A 17,708-nucleotide genomic window follows, 5' to 3' on the forward strand; every position below is an offset into this window, starting at 1 on the left:
AAACTGCCTGAGCTTAATATATTGGCCTACCATAGCAATCTAGTTAATTGCAGAAAATCCCATGCCCCCAAATTTAAATAGTGTCCACTTCAAGATTTTTTTATTTCTCTCAAACTGGCTAAATATCACACATAATAAAGTTCAGAGAAGTAATTGCTTGATGCCAGTACTCCTTGATACTATTGACTCTAAAATGCACGAGCAGGGCGTATTTTCCTTTTCATCAATGCAGTACAGAGGAATTAATTCAAGTACCATTTAATAGTAACCACAAAATATTTCATTTCTATCCTACTTGGGAAAGGAATTGCTCAGTAAACTTAAAGGTGAAACTGAACTTCAGCATGGGGCACGGGAGGGAGACAAAGACTTCAAATCCACTCCCTCACCTCCACCCCCATTTTCTTCCTGGATCGTATTTTGCAGTATTTCTGTTAGCAATCCAAATGTTTCATTCATAAGAACCTTCAAAATTTTGAAAATATACCATCCAACCCTCAGGGTCTTCTTGCTTTTTACCACATAATTCCAGTTTTTCACCCTGTTCATCCCACCAAATCATCCTGGAATCACAGAAGATAAGAAAACAGTTGAATGCAGCTGGGAACACGTAGGCTTCTTTAAATGAACACTGTAGTTAAATGGCAAAATTAATAAATCTTGGAAGGATTGCTTACAGAAAATAAGACGCAGTGAACTTCCAAGCAAGGGAAATAAAAAACTCAAGCAAAACAAAAGATGAAAGTTTGATGGAAAATTAATCAGACATACAATGAAGTCTGCAACTGAGGATAATGGTATTTGCAAAGAACCAGAATGGTTTCTTTCTATTGGTCTTTACCTCAGAGGACTACAACAGAAATCTGCTTCAGGTAACAAATTCTTTCACTGTCTCTGGACCAAAAAGGAGGTACTGGAGCAGAGTGCTGGGTACTAAGGTATCCCAGAACTAGGCAGAATACATCCACAATTACTAAGAAATTCTAAGTGAGGGGAAAGCTACTGGCAAAAACCAGCTACCCTTCAATGATGACAGTTAAACTGAAGGATTATAAATGGAGAATTACACCCCACGCCCCCAATAAGAACCAAAAAAAGTTTAAAAAAAAAAAAAAAAAAAAAAAAACTTAAATTTCAAGTCAATTGGCTGGATGGTACTCAAAGAAAACTGTTTATAATTCTGTTTTTAATCATACACTTAAATAACACAAACTGACATAAGATAAACAAGGCAGTACTGCCTTTGAGTAGAAAAATCATCCCCATCATACATATGGGATTTCTTTAAGAATGTCAAGAAAATAAAATGGATAAAGACTGACACAATTTATTTCAACTTTTAAAAAGCTTTTAGTAAGTTTAAGGAAACAGTAGTTGTGTGGACGAAAAAAGCTGTGTGGTGGAACAGAACAGAAATAGGAAACTGGGTAAAAGGATGAGAGCAAAATAGGATTACACAGATTTCAATCCATGATGCTCTACAGTTCTCTGTTAGGAACCCTTCTAGTTAATATATACAACAGTGATCTGGGATCACCACTACATATACTGCAAGACAGTAAAACTATTCAAGTTTATTAAGAATGTGAAGAATTTCAGAGTGGCAAAGCTATGCCAGTGAGCTGACAAACACCAGATGAAATACAGTGAAGAATTATTTGGATTAATAAACAGTTACAGAAATAACCTGAAATACTCATACACTGTGTTTCATTTTAAATTAGCCACTAGCAATTAATGTAACCTTTGCTTAAGTATGCAGTGCTGAGAAAAAGAAAGAAAAATATTACCATTTGTAAACTTACACAATTTTAGGAACCCTGAAAATATTATTGTTCCCTGATAAACAAATAAAATACAGTTTTGCTAGCTATATTAAAAAAAAAAAAATCACAAGAGAACAAAAGGGCTTCAGAGACGAAATACAAACACACACAAACCCTGAATTTATAAAGAAGCAGAGTGAGGAGAGAAAGACTGGATTAGGTTTGGGTTTCAAAGGAAGGACTACCACAAAAAGATTTAACAACACAAATGGTCAATAGCAGAATACCAGACATCTCACAGGAACACATTTTCAGAAGAGTTGAGGAACAGATTTTCAAACATTCAGCATCTACAGTTCTAGCTGAACTCTGTAACATCACCACGTAACGAGCGGTTTGCACCATGGCAATGCCAGCCACTTTCCCACCAATTCAGTACCCAATACCTGCTAGCATCTTTAGAAAAAGACAGCCTCTCCTTGAATGCCGTGAGGCATCTCCAAACTTGTGTGAGCACGTTTTCTTAAAAAGCAAAAATCTCACATTCAGGAAATTGGAGTAAACATTCAACATGGGCAGGTTCTTCCTTTAATTGCAATGAATTTGTGCTAGCACAAATCTGGTACTAGCCAGGGAGTACTGATGGTGAATGAAAGTCCCAATCCTTGGCCACTTTGGTTCACCTTAAATACAATCTACCACCAGCACAGCGCATTTGGGAAGGTGAGGAACACTTGTGAAGGAAGTGTGAGGTGCATCCCGTGTCCGGCTCCACTGCCTCAGCACTGACATCCATGAAGCTGAGGCAGGTCTACAAAATGATCTAACCAAAAACACACCCTGAGAAAATAGGTTTCTGCTCACTGTACAGCTAGTATCAGCACAAAGGAGAGATGGGGAATAATTGGATGGGGACAAGAAAGATGCAAGGAAGATAGGGCATCAGCATGAACTTATGGTAGAGTAACTCCTGATTAATCGGACTGCTGCTCTACCTTGTGATTGCAATTCTTGTTTTCCAGCTACGGTAGAAAATCCAGTTCAAGTGATTCAGATTTCTAATATCAACTGCATCTCTAAGCAACGATGCCACAACAGTTCTGACACAATATTAAACCAAGAATTTCCCTAATACAATTTCACATTCTATACAAGCAAAGCATATTCTGACAACATTTTCTTTACACATGTACACATAAATTACGAATAAAAATATGTAAACTATAAGGAATACGTACAAACCTCTGTACTCTGGTAAATAATTGAAAAATCACTTAAAATTCACAATTTGAAAAAAGCTAGAAATACAACACTTTGACATGATGTTATGAAGTAGTTATTATAATGTAATGATACTAACAAAATCTTAGCAACACAGAGATCCCAGTATAAATTGATATTTGAGTTAGCCATGCAATACTTCCCATACTAGAAACAGTGCCAAGAAGATAAGAACAATTTGGTCAGTAAAATATTTTCTTAAATTTGCAGACTATAATTAAAGTAATAGAAGCTAAAAAATCAACTCAAGTTTTTAACCTCAGGATTCAACATATTTCAAAAATATTTCACTGCCTTAAAATGAATAAAACTGTTTGTAACACCCACATAAGAATCTTAATACAGTTCAATTTTAACATACATTTTTTACAATATTTCATCTTGCATGATTTTGTATTACAATTGCAATAAATATTCACGCAAGGTGTTAAAAAGTCTTTTGCTTTACATTTTTCCAGTGCTCTGAATTAAAAGAAAGCTTGATTGATAATCAGAACTGCAAAATACTCAACCCTGTTATTTCACTAGCACAAAATTTTTGCTTCATTTTCAGTCACTTTAGAAACTTTTAAAACAGAGCTATAAATTATGAACCCCAAAATTCCAGCCACAAGATGGAACTGAAAGATGACTGACCTGGATAAAACAGATAAATTCATCTAGTCAATCTCAGGATGAGGTTTATTACTTTTTTCCACTAACATTTCCACACATTTTGTGGTTTCTCTGCTATAACATATGGGTTTTTTCTAATTTAAATTACTGAAAAGTTTTTAATGACAGCCTCCAAAGTAGTTCTGATGCAAAAAGCAGTCTAATAACTTATAGGATGACCTTAAATAGATCTCAGCAAATGCTACAATTACTTTATTCAATGAAGAAATCAAATTTCATACAAGAGAAAACACTGATAATTTCCTCCTACATCTGGCCTTTCTGAAATTCTGATTATACATACAATAATTAACTGGCACCAAATATTTAACATTTGTGACACCAAAATAATAGGGACCAATAAGGAACTGTAATTTTCAAAAATATATTTGCATTAGCATTGAATTAACTAAATAAATTTGATATGGTTTTAGTGGACGTTTCTTCCTCTAGAAAGTAAACAGCACAATTTTCTAATTAATAAAAACAAAATGGAAACCGACTTACAACACTGACTTCAAAATCCTTGTGAAAGTCTGTACTGGTGATGTCACAAATGCTGTCACATCTGAGCGGGTATTGTCTGTAGAAGGTTCAGAAATGTCCATTTTAATCAAAACATTTATTAGAGGTAGTTGTGTCTTGTTTTTATTTTAATGAATTACAGAATTCTTTAAGAATCATGGTTGCAACTCCCTTTAACAATAATAAATTCAGTAAAATCTAAATAGCTGAAATATAAGGATCTGATCTATAATGGATACAGAAACCCATGTAAGAGTGAGGGGAAATCCATACTGTACGCTTCCATCAGCCTTTAATAATGATGTTTGCCTAACACTGATATAACACTCACATTTTCTAATTTGCTTAAAATTAACTACAGATTATTTCCTCAGAGTACTAAAAAGCCAGTGATAAAGTGCTACAAGACAGAAAACACAATTTCTCCAAGCTTGCAGCTATTTTTAAATTAAACCTTTTAACTTCATCATAATTCAAAGCCACATATTATTTTCCATTTCTCCCCACTGCAATACACTAGCTACTAAACAATTACTTTTCTTATGTCAATAAATCCTCACATCACTGGTCCAAATCCCAGAGACAGAGATGGGGACACTTGTTCGCTTAGGTGTAGGTGAATCTTACTTTGTGAATAAAAAAAATGTTTTCCTTCACTCCTTTTTCCCTATGCATGGCACCGCCAAAAGGACATCTGTACTACGGGAAGGGATTTGAGCAGTGCCTGAAGAACTGTTAAACATCTTCTTATTTTAGAGCATTTATAGCATAACTATTTATATACTTAAGTTTCTTTTGATGTAAGTCATCTACGTTGTATAATCATTTCTGTATGTCCCCAGTAAAGAAAGAAAGAAAGAAAGAAAGAAAGAAAGAAAGAAAGAAAGAAAGAAAGAAAGAAAGAAAGAAAGAAAGAAAGAAAGAAAGGAAAGAAAGAAAGAAAGAAAGAAACCTTTCCAATAATTAATTCAGGTACAGAACTTCTTAAAACATCTTTTAAGATGTGATATAAGAACTAGAACAAATGACAACAGAATAAAGCTATGCTTTTATTTCAAATTCCAAAGAGGAAAAAAAAAAAAAAGCCTCATGCCAGAATGAGGTATGAGGACATATGGGCAGTCTATCACCTGACTACCAAACAGCAGTACTAAAGCTGACACATGTTTGTTAATCCCAAGAGGTAAAACGCTGCTTTGTCTTCTGGGGGTCATGCTGCAGATGAGTGCCCGTTATGATGCTGATGCATTTTTCCATGCTGACATTCCCAGGGGAATTTGAGTTCCCCATCAGAGAGAAGCGACACAAATTTTTCATCTTCCCCTAGTCTTCCATATTTTTGTTTACCAAGTGTGCATAGAAGAATAGCAAGCATCAGCAGCACAGCTGAAACAGTTTTAACAAAAGCATTTCTTCTGGATGTCTACAGTTTAAGTCAGTTAAATTTTATACTAAGACTAGTTTTCAGTGACAGCTTGGTATTGTACCAAGAGATCACAGATTGAGAAGGAATGACTGAAATTTAGTGACGTGATTATTGGTTACAGACAGCAAGCCCTCTTCAGACAATCTGAAATTATTCCCCTCCCTGGCAGTGTTCAAGGCCAGGCTGGACAGGGCTTTGATCAACCTGGTCTAGTGGAAGGTGTCCCTGCCCGTGGCAGGGGGTAGGAACTAGATGGTCTTTAAGGTCCCTTCTAACCCAGAATCATGGAATGGTTTATGATTAAGGAGAGGAACACTTGCCAGAAATCTGGTTATTCTCTAATGTACTTTTTATCTCTGTATGGGGCAGAATAAGGTGAGGTCAAGAGATCAATGATCAGTAAGCTATAGAAACACTCTATTCCTCTACAAGTTTCTCATTCTCCTGAAATGTCTGTTTTCAGAATTCTCTGGTTCCAGCAAAACCCCTCAGAAAATTCCAGGTGCAATTTCTCATGATACCTCAGCTGATCTGGCTGAGGAGAAACCCTTCCTCCTCCTCCTTCTAGTCCTGCAGTCCACTGGTCTTCCTTGTATGAGCTGCACTTATGGAGCTCACTAGTCCAAAAGGGGGGGAAAAAAAAAAAAAAAGTGGGAGCTGGGAAGGGGTGGGGGGTGGAGAAAGGCAGGAATAGGACAGTTTCCTGCAAGATCAGACAACTGACCCCATCAGCTGGTAAATCATATTCTCATTAAATTCATCACACGGTGACAAGGGGGTATGTTCCAGGCAGGGTCTATCTGAACTTCGTTCACTAACTGCATACCATCAGATCTGATGAAGTATAAAAAGAAAACATCCTCTGGATACTTTTTTCAAAACTTCCCTCTCTCTCTGACACACGGGTCATCTGTTTAAAGGATCTGGTTACGTGAGTAACAAGTGGGAGGGCTGTATGTGTACCTATTGTTGATTGTACAAGCACGAAAGCAGACAACATACAGCTTGTGCCTCTGTAAAAGGATGGTCATGCTGTCCGGTTGCATCCTTCATGCACATTTGCTCCTTAGGTAAAAGTACAGATATAGTAACACTCCTGCCTTTATTTAAGGAGGAGAATTAACGGTGACTTACACAATACTTTTAGCTCACTCCCTCTGTAAGTGTATGTGTGCTACCACAAACACATTTTTATTCTTAACCCAGCAACACTCCACATGCTTGAGAAAATGCCTTTACAGTGTCTTTAAACACCATTTACTTAACATGTCAAAACAATATTAAGAAATTACTTGATTACTGTGAATCAGTATACTCACATAAAAAAGTTTAAAGGACTAATGGGCTTAACTTAATATAATGAGAAAACAAAAATACACAGCAAAGAAAGTGTGTGGACACTCCACATTTGATAAGAGAGCTCTAACTGTCCCTGATACTGAAGTACAAAAGTGCCAAACTGGTGGCAACAGCAGTACCCAGCTAGGAAAGACTATGAAATACACTAGGAAACTACAGTAATTTTATCTTTTAATATTGATACAGTATTTCTCAAAGAGCACATCAGTGATGACCTTGGCAAAGAGCAACTGGATTTTTAGTGTTTCATTTGAATAACACTCTGATCAAGTCTTGGACAAATTCTCAACAAGTTTACATTTCATTACTAATCTGAATATCTTGTGTAGAAATCTGTATAGGACATTTTGTGATTTTTATTCATGGTATCATATATTTTAAGACAAAAAGGAATATCTCATCATTTCAGTATGACCTCTTCAAGGAAACAGGCCACAGAATTTTCCCGTTATGCATACACTGGCAAAAAAACTACTTGTTTTTTAAGTACTTATCTTCCAAAATACACTCTGCCTTGTTTTGAGGGTATCAAGATGCTCTCCTTAGTATTTTTCAATCTTTCTCAGCCTTGTTCTGAAGACATCTGGATTCAACACTGAGTCGCAGATGTCCATTACTCCCTTTGCTGCTACATTAAAGACCTCTTCATGTTTCTCCATTAAGGTTCTTTCTCATGGCAAGGCAATCCCATACCCCTCAATATCCACACAGGTCCTCAGAATCTCCCATTTTAAAGTCATATTCTCCAACGCTGAAAAGATCATAATTTTTCTTCCCTACTATTTCTCCAGGATGTAAATATTCATTTTAATATGAAGTATCAAAAAATAAACTAGAATGGAACTCAAAGGTCTCATCTCCCTATGCTAATTTACTTCTCTGTAGTCCTACTATGCATCTTGAAAGGCTGCAAGGAAACCATTTTCTACAGAACTTGACTAGGAACTCTCAAGAATTACAAGCATTAAAGAACCCAAAGATTTTATTTAACTCGGTGGGTTTCAAAATTTTTCAGTTCATGGAACCCTAACATTTTTCAGCAGAAACATGGAGTCCTGAATACCAAGAAAAGTGCTGTGTCCTATACCCTGGACAAGTTGGCTGCTTTTTTTCAGTGACCTTTTGTAGATTCTTCCATAGCAGTCCACAGATGCCCCTGGATCTGCAAACAGGATGGAAACTACTATTATTACTTCTAAGTATTACTAATGTATTTAAAATAATACTATCTCTCTACTCAAAAAATTCTCCATCTCCCTGATATGCAAATATTTAACATCAACAGAAAGAATATAGGGAAAAAAAAAAAAAAAAAAAGCCCAGATCAAAGGACCAGCTCAAAAGACCTTACAAACAGGCAGACTACTGAAAATACTAGAACACATAGAAAATGGTGCAAGAATTCAAAAAGATATACAAAGGAGTTCTCCCTTTCTCTCCCTCCCCCTGCCAAAATCCACCTGGATGTCTTAATGGAAAACTTAAAAGATGGTTACAGGGAAAAGGTCAGTATTAAGAATTACAAACTTGCCCAAAAAAAAGGAGGAAAAGGAAAAATAATAAAATGTCAGGGCAATGTAAACCCAAAGTTAAGAGAGCTAGAACAGAATTTGAAGAGCTTCTTGCAAATGATGCTCATCATCAAAACCAGGAAAACAGACATGAAATCAGTAAGACTGCGCAATAACAAAAGCACAGAAAGGGAACTCAAGAATAATAAGGTCACAACAGAGAAGCATTATGAATTATTCGTCCTGATCTTTACTGCTAAACACACTGTAAAGATACCCAAAGCCAGATCATTCCATGTAGTAGACAAGTTAGATGATTTAATGTAAACATATAGGAATTATTAGTGTCAGTAAGTCACCAAGACTGGATGACAGTCAGCCAGGAGTGCTGAAGAAACTGAAATGTAACACAGAGGTACTGGCCAAGGAGTATAACCCGTAACTACAAATGGCCACACACACAGAAGACTGATGGATTGCCAACACAACTTCAAACAAAAAGAGACCCTAGAAAGGATCCCAGAAACTACCTGTGAGTCTGAATCCTGCTTCTGGTAAAGGCACTAGAGTCTATAATAAGTAAAATCACAGAGCACATGAAGCAGCATGGATTTGCTGGGAAGGAACCATCACAGCTTCTGTGAAAGGAAAGCCTGCCTCACTAACCTGACGGAGTTCTACAAGGGGGCACTAAACAGAAGGGCAAAGGACATCCAGTAGGCATGATGTATTTGTCAGGGCTCATCCCCAAATACAGTTGAAGAAATTAAGTTGCTACAGGGCTGGAGAAGAGATGCTTATACAGTCTGAAAGTTGGGTAAAGAAGAGGAAACAAAACATAAGGCCTAATGGTCACTTTTCAGCATAAGAGTCAGGAGGTCCCCCAGGGATCCATTTTTATATGACATCAATGACCTGGACAGTGGTGTGATCCATGAAATCTTATAGCTTACAGACGATATTACACTGTAGTGGTTAGTCAAATGCCATGTCTATGGCATGGAAAAACACAAGGATCTCACAAAATTGTATGGGCAAAGATGACAAATGAACATTGGGTACATAAATGTGAGGTAATGTAGCTGGGAAAAAAATAATCTAAACTATGCCTCACAGTGTTTATCTTAGAACCACAAATTATAGTTGAGTCCTGGATTCACCACTGACAGCTCTATGTAATCGTTCATGTACAGCAGCAGCCAAAAAAACCTGACAAAACGTTGGGTATGTCAGAAGTATACTGAGAACAAGAGAAAGGTTGTCATTTTGCTGTACAGAAAACACTGCTGTGCCCACATCTTCATTACCCTGTGCAGTCTCGTCTCCACATCTCAGGGAGAATTTGGTGAAATTATGAGAAAATACAGAGAAAGGCAACCAAAATGATTCAAGGGATGGAGCAACCACCTTTTCTAAGAGGGTATGAAAACGTGGGGGCTTTTTAGTTCAATGAGATGGTTGAGATTTACAAACTCATGAAGGGAGTAGGTAAGTGCAGAACTGCTGTTTACCAAATACAGCAAAACAAGAGTTAGGACAGCTGGTGAAACAGGTCCAGAAATGGACACCAGAAGGACCACACAGAGATATACCATTTAATGTTTACTAATACAACACTTCTGGATGCTAGGAAAGTGCAAGGGGAAGAAAGGCAAGAAAATGGCCAAGCTTACAAGCTCTTCCTAAACAGCATCTCCTCTGACACCGCTGCAGACAGAACACTGGGCTAGATGGGCCGCTGGTACACTCAGTGGGCTATTTCTTATGCTTACTTGAAAAAAAGTTTTCACTGTTTGTAAGCCAACTGTGTTACAACAATTTAAAACCATAATTTCTTCTCCTCTCTGCTGAACACATGAAAGACGGATTATAGTATCACTTCTCTTTTCTTCTTTAGCCTCGGCAACTACAATTCGTTCAACCTATACTCATAGGTCACACTCCTTATATTGCTGATCACTCTCATTGCTGGTCTCCATTTATAGTCTTTATAATCTTGAACTGCAGTACCCACAAAATGGATACAGTTGTCCAGCTAAGACCTTAAGTGTTCAATGGAGCAGAAAGATGCATCTTACAGGCTCTATTACTGTTTATGCATGCCTGTGTTTGCCTTCTTCAGAACAGTGATATAATTAATATCCAGTTTGTGATCCACAGTACTTACTGGACTTTTTTTTTTTTTTTTTAGCCACTCCTTCTTCATTGACTTCTTTGCGAAGTAGATCATTCTAGAGTGCATGTCAAACTTGCTCCCCTGAACAGCTGCCAGCTTCTCACACACCACATCTCCACATTACCAATACCATTCTGAATTCTAATCCCATCCTCCAGCACACCTGCAGTCCCTTTCATTTTGGAGACACCTCAAAACATTAATAATCAGTCTCTTTTCCATTACTCACCTCATCAATGAAAGTACTGCCTAGGCAAAAGTCAGGAAACTGCCTAACAAAATGCTACTCCGTATTTACTTCCATTTTAATACCAAACCTTTAATAATTACTCAGCACAGTTTCTCTCAGTTTTGCTCTTAGAAATAAACCTCACAGTTGTTTCATCTCATCTACATGTCTTTTGTTTACTTCAAAAATGTTATTCACAGAATATCAGAAGCCTAACTAAATCCAAGATGCCACATCCAAAGCTGCTCTCCTATACACAAAGACTGCTACCTTGTCAGTAAAAGGAAATTTGAGGAGTTTGACATGATTTAACCTTGCCAAATCCACAGTGACTCATCTCATTTTCTAGATGTTCATAAATTGACTACTTGTTCTAGTGTTTTCCCTTAAGTTAAATTGATGTTAAGCATTTTGCCATATTAAAACACATTTTATATGAACATAAAAAACATGAAAAGCAATCCAGATAATTTTCTCCGTGTTATTTATTACATTACAGTCTATGTTATCCATAAATTTTATCATCAATGATTTTGTATTTGCTTTCTAAAGTACTGAACCTGTCAGAGCAAGCCAGTCACAAAACTGATCACTGCAGACTACAAGAAGAGTATCATCACACACATTCATCTCCCAAATTTTTAGACATACCTTCCAGTTTGTCTTTGGGTTACATAAAAATAGGAAGGAAAAAAAATGGAATCCAGCTTAGTATCATAAAATTATAAAGGAAGAAAAAAAGAATCCAGTTTAGTCTCAAAAGAAGCAAAGGATTTACTAAAGGTCTTATTCCTTTGTGTACAACAGGCCACATGACCGATCTTTGACATTAACACAACATAGTAAGAGTGTTCCAGAATAATGGCATAATTAACTCAAAATGCCCACTGCAGATATAAAAGAAAAACACCTTCAAATATTCAACAAATAGCACCTTGCCACGACTATTGTTATCTGCTGCTGCCAATCAGTATTGTTATGGTTGTACAAAGACTCCAGTGCACCAGACTGTCGCTAATTATGTATATTCAAGTGATTAGCAAGCACTTGTTGCCTCGTTCACACCACCCTCCCAACAGCAGCCTTTGAGAGGAGAATAGACTGCAAATTTATTGAGAGAACACTGTTAATCCTTTGGGGAGAATGTAAATGTAAACAGGACTACTCTACATCAAGGTGCTTTGACAACAAAAATCATCTGCATAAACACATGCTCAACAACAAACAGGTGTTCTATTTCACAACTAGCGCCCATTTGATGCTTTCAAGTAAGCATTATGCACAAACTGTTAGAAGTACTTTGAAACCAGCTGCAATTACTATAATTAGCTGTTTTCCTACACTTTGTGGGTTTTTTTTTCCTGTACCTGTTCAGTATTGTGTTGGTTGCAATCTGTAAACTTAAGTGAAGCTAAGGTTCTAGCCTCCCATTTAAAGTTTACTACCTTCTCAGTTCAGTATGCACTATGACAAGTTCATACTTATCATTAAAGTGCCACCAGTTATAAAATGATGTTTGCATTAAAGAACTTAACAGCCCTACAAATGTCAGGTCACTCATCTAACTCTCATCATAAATAGGAAAACAAGGACAATTGCCAAAAGAGCACCATAAAAATAGTAAGCCTTCAATGTTCAGGATTTCCCCTTTTTTACATAAATGTCCCCAGGAACTAACAAGATTTATTTTTAATAACAAGAACTTCACTTCTAGTTTTATAAGACAATGGGTGGTGAAGAGTCTTGCTTGTAGACAGCTACTCATTCTAATATGCTCCAAGTGAGTGGGGTTTTTTTTAATTATTTGGTCAGAATGCACATGCTTCCTTTTGTTTAATGAATACAAAATATATACGAAGTATCTTTACATTATTTTTTATTCTTATTAAAATGACATATTCAAGTGTTTTTCTGTTCTCACTCAGCCTTTTGGGCATCTACACAGCTCTTGGTTTTCAGCAGTTCCAAATGTTTCACCACAGTGATGCATTTCTATAGGTGAACTCAACGTGAACAATGAACAAGTCTAGTGGTCTCTTCTCCAAAGTCAAACCCTCATGTGGTAATTTCATAAGCTTGGCAGTACCACCTATAGATAGCCAAAATCCAATTCTCTCACCTTATGATTTGACAGATTTTAACCACTGAACTGAATAATTCCATATTCAGCACCTGCTGAGAGAAGATTTTTTTCACAAATGAAAAGCTTAACAAGTCAAGACTGGGACTGCCCAGGGAGTAAGAACACAGCTGGGAAGAAGGGCTAAAGATGATAAATACACAGTACTAGAAGGACAGGCTACAGGCAACTGAAAGAAAGAGGCTCTTTCACCTTGGGTGAAACAGGCAGGAAAATCCAAGATACAGCATCTGCACCTTTCCAAGACTAGGAAACAACCTACTGTTGACTGGTTAACTTGACATCCTCCACCAATATCAAAATGTATCTAAGGTCCCTTTAATGACTCTTTCCATCTGTAACAGGAGAGTTCTATTTTTGTCCACACCAGGTAATTTACAGAGCTATGTACATTTTTAACAAGGGCCACTACTTCTCAACAACCTCTGCTCAGCTGGAAACAATGTGAAATCTTCAGTTCTGTTGGGCCAGCCAAGCAATCCACTCTGTATTCATAGCAGTTATTCCCTAAGAGACCAAAAGAATGACCAAAAAGATAAATAAAAATTTGTAATATTACAACACCTCCCACAGAAATGCAGGGAGCATCAAATGTCTAGAAAATTTCAGGCAAACCTAAGTTTTGGGCTTCTTCCACAAAGACACCATACTTTGAGAAGCCCAAACAGAGGATGACAAACCAACAGTTGCTCTCACTTTCTCCATTAGCTCTTATGGCAAAGATGTATGTAGTGAACCCAGCAGTTTCAACAGTGCAAGCAACCGCCACAATGACATGGACATTTCTTTTTCTGTGCTGCTTCTCTCCTGACAGAAAAATCTGCCAAGTTATTAAAGAAAAAAAAAAAAAAAAGACTAGATCTGTAGCTTGCATATTCAAATATGAAGAAACACCAGATTCAGAGTTATCTTAAGATTTAATGTATATTAACAGCTGTAAATTAGAGAATGTTGTCTTGTATTAGTCATCTTTGTGATTTGTATTCCTAGCTCTCACACTGCAATCCCAAATCAAATTTCACAATACAGTAGCACCCAGCCACTGAAAAAATGCAAACACTGCATAGTATCAACATTACCATTCATTTGACCTGCAGTAAACTAATTCAAGGAGATAGACTTTTCTTTTTGGTTTAGGGCATTTTTTTATGTCAGTTTAATTCCCTGAACCAACACTGCTCACTTAGATGAACACTGCTGCTACACCAAAAGATGTAGCTGAAATGCATATGCAAAGGTCACAGGTCTTCCCCCTTCTAGAAAGAGCCAGACAGTATTTAGCTAATCTGGGTATATCATAATCTCTCTATCTCGGCACATGAACAGATACATAATGGTTTAAACTAACCCTTCCGATTTTGTAGTAAAATAGACTAAGAGTTAGTAATTTGTTACAGAATTTCTGATGGGAACGGTAACTTCTACTGTCACTACATGAAGGGGTTGGAAGGGGGGAATAAACAGCTGTGAAACGGCTCCAAGTAGATACACAAATATGGTTCAGTTATTTTATTGTCAAGTAAGTCAGCTATATGCTAAACAGAAAATAGGACTATAAGGGTGTTTACTACTCATTCATCTCATCACCAGGCATAAAGTTACACGCAGACACATCCGCTTTCTGTTTGTTTATTTAAGACTCTTTGTGAGGCTCAAAGGCAACTAATTAGGAGAAATACTGTGTTGAATTCCAACATAAGGAGGAGTTTAGAGCCTTGTATCCCATTTACACACACAAGCATGTACTGTTTCTGTGTTTCAAGTAAAAGCTGTAAAACAGTAAAGGAAGAGTACATAATGGAGGTCACTATCAGCACTTGCAAAGAAATAGACATTATTTAATAAAAGTATTAAAACTTTACAAGCTAGAAACATCCTGAAAAATCCATGCATATGTTTACATTCAATTTATTACAGGGCATATATTTAAGCATGCATATGAGATTGAGATGAAAACATTCTAAAAAAATGCTTTGAAATTGCAAGTCTTAAGTGCATCAAAGAAAAAAAAAAAAACAAAACTAATCAGCCGTGGGTTCCAGAGAATAAAGAAACATAATTTTAACATGAGACCATTCTGAGCTTTATAGCATTACCATTACCTCTGATTTACTGCGTTTCATTACACTCTTCTCTTAAAAACCCCTTTTCCATGAATGCTGCATCCAGATTTTTCATTTTTTGCATGTGTTCTGATGAAAGGTGAGATCTTCCTAAAAACAGAGTTGGGCAGATGAAAAGGACAGAAATTTTTGTATCAAGCTAATGTTCTAAGCTAATGTTCTTAGCTAATGTTCCTAGCAAGTCGAGTCAACAATACCAGAGTACTGTTTTAAGACTATATTCTTCCTGCAAAACACTATATAGTGGTTACACATCTGAGAAGGTCAGCTCTGACTTTCCTCAGGAACACTGAGAATCTTTAGCATGGACCAGCGGCTCCTTCCAAATGCTCAGGTAAGCAAGCAGGGCAAAGTCTGAAGGCGATGATCAGCCCTTCCTTTCAGGACACCAAAGAGTAATTTGTTAGCTAGCGTCCATCAGGAATGAAAAGGTGAATAGCATGAGCCAAAGCATCACACCTACACAGACCTTGCATATATTTCTCGTATTATTTTTAAGTCTTCCTGTTAAGGAGAACTAACTTTGAATACCAGAAAAATTATGGTATGTGTTAACATGCTGAAGAAACATGAGCAATCTGTGTTCAATATTCTCCAAATGAAGTAATGTAGCCCGCAGTTGTAGCCTGTAAACTTTGGTGACTGAACTTTAGCCAAAGGTTTTAACGAGATGTGAGTTTGTTTAACTGCTGTAAGGAAAGGGAAATCCCTTTTCAGTAAGTCCCCCGTTTGTGACAAGGACTCCATACGGGTTATATACATGAATAACTATTGCAAAAATTAAACACTTGGGGCTGCTATGAGAGGAGATTCAAAGCAACAGAGGAGTTGCAGCTAACAGACTAGTGACAGAGCAAGCTATACAGCATAGCTAATGGAAGCAGTTAGACACCACCCCAGTTTCAGAAACAACTAGCAGTGAACAAAGTTAGCAGAGAGCAACTAAAAAGGCTGTCAGAAGCAAGCTGGCATGGACAATGCAGTCTTCAAATCAAACACTACAGAGCACTGAAGCCTACACAAGAGTAACCACCTAAAGGTGTAACTGTTCACACTGCCCTGGCAACTGAGACCAATGAACCACCCTGCCCACGACGTCGGACTGCTCTACCAACACACCAAATGAAGTACAACTAGAGGAGTGGGATTAGTGGCAGGCTACTCTGGCAAAGCCTCATAGCTGTAGGAGATTTGGGTCATGACTACTGCCAGCATGATTACTGATACTGTTAATGATATTATCAGTGGTCCAGACTTCCCCAACTAATCTTTCATCAGCTTTTACTCCTTTGAATGATTTGCTGCAATGAGGAAAGTATTGCTTACAGACCAGCTAGAAAATGCAATTTAGCATCTTGGTTTTCTAGATAAGAAATGAAGTTGGTGATGTGCATTTCTGTAAGGACCCCTCAAACCCCTAACAACAGTGTTTTTGCTGAACAGCATGCTTCCTAACAGACTAAGCTTCTGGAAGGAGTATTCTCTCCCCACAAGAACACGTGCTGTAAAGTTGTTTCTCTGGCTGCCTCCAGACTCTGTTCCTCCTAATTTCATGAGAAAAAAAAATAAAAAATAAAACAAAACAAACAAGATCATATGCTTACAGAAAACACACATACTCTCTGAAATCCTTCTTCAGCAGATTGGGTGAAAGTACTCTGCCGGTTTGTTGTTTAACAAATAAGCAACATCTAATGGTTGGAACAGTATTTAAGAGGGGTGAGACAGCAGTACTTGTACAAATATTTAAAATAAGTACACTTCCAAAAGCAGTTTGCTAAACAGGGCCATATTATAACTGAAACACTATAATGTATTTACAACTAAGGCTGACTAAATGAAAGTTGCTTACACCAAAATATCCATGGCAGAGCTAGCGCATTGTGATGGAGATTAGAGTCCCCCACGCCACTCTATCTGCAGTACAGCAACTCTTTTTAAGTAGCCTTTGTGGTGCTCACTTTCACAACCCCTATGCAGTGTAAAGCTGCAGTTGCTGCTCTTATATCCTGTTCCCAGAGCGGGCAGGGGCTGTAAGCGGCTTTCGGAACAGTGCCCGGGGTGATGTCACTCGGGTACTGCAGGGGAGGAACAGTACCAGGAAGCGTCAAACCCTCGCATTGTGCTAGGGGAGCGGCACATGGGGGCAGGTTGTAAATCTGGCCGGGGACCAGCGAGACTTTAGATCACGATTTCACTCAAGGAGGCAGCTGTAGCAATAAACACAACGTTCGCTTCTGTTCCACGGGATGTTTTAAATGTAAACATTCACTCTATAGCTGAATTCCCAGTTTACATTACACTAAGCACAAAGAAGAAGAAATGCAAATAGCTGACCTCGAGTAAAGCTAATAAATCTCTAAGTGTTGATTCCCAAATACTTTCAGATAATTCCCTTCCCCTCTTCCACAAAATACCTTTGGAGTGATATCACCACAGTTTTAAACAGCAAACTACATTTATGACCCTGAGAAGTTAAACAGAAGGGGGAAACAATGAATGAGATCATCCGGAGGGG

General features: G+C 37.5%; 1 protein-coding gene across 2 annotated transcripts in view; it reads right to left on the reverse strand.

Annotated features, from left to right (window-relative positions):
- Positions 1–17,708, reverse strand: part of AKT3 (AKT serine/threonine kinase 3) — a 144,140-nt gene that overhangs the window by 83,910 nt on the left and 42,522 nt on the right. Inside the window, exon 2 of one of the 2 annotated variants that reach the window (XM_026844479.1) lies at positions 4,209–4,284. The exons of the other annotated variant lie outside the window; for it this stretch is intronic. The gene's annotated coding sequence lies outside the window, so the exon portion shown is untranslated. The remainder of the gene's footprint in view (positions 1–4,208; positions 4,285–17,708) is intronic. 2 annotated transcript variants of the gene reach the window in all.

The sequence above is a fragment of the Athene cunicularia genome (assembly GCF_003259725.1).
Source record: "Athene cunicularia isolate RWA chromosome 3 unlocalized genomic scaffold, athCun1 chr3_part1, whole genome shotgun sequence".
Taxonomy (NCBI): domain Eukaryota; kingdom Metazoa; phylum Chordata; class Aves; order Strigiformes; family Strigidae; genus Athene; species Athene cunicularia.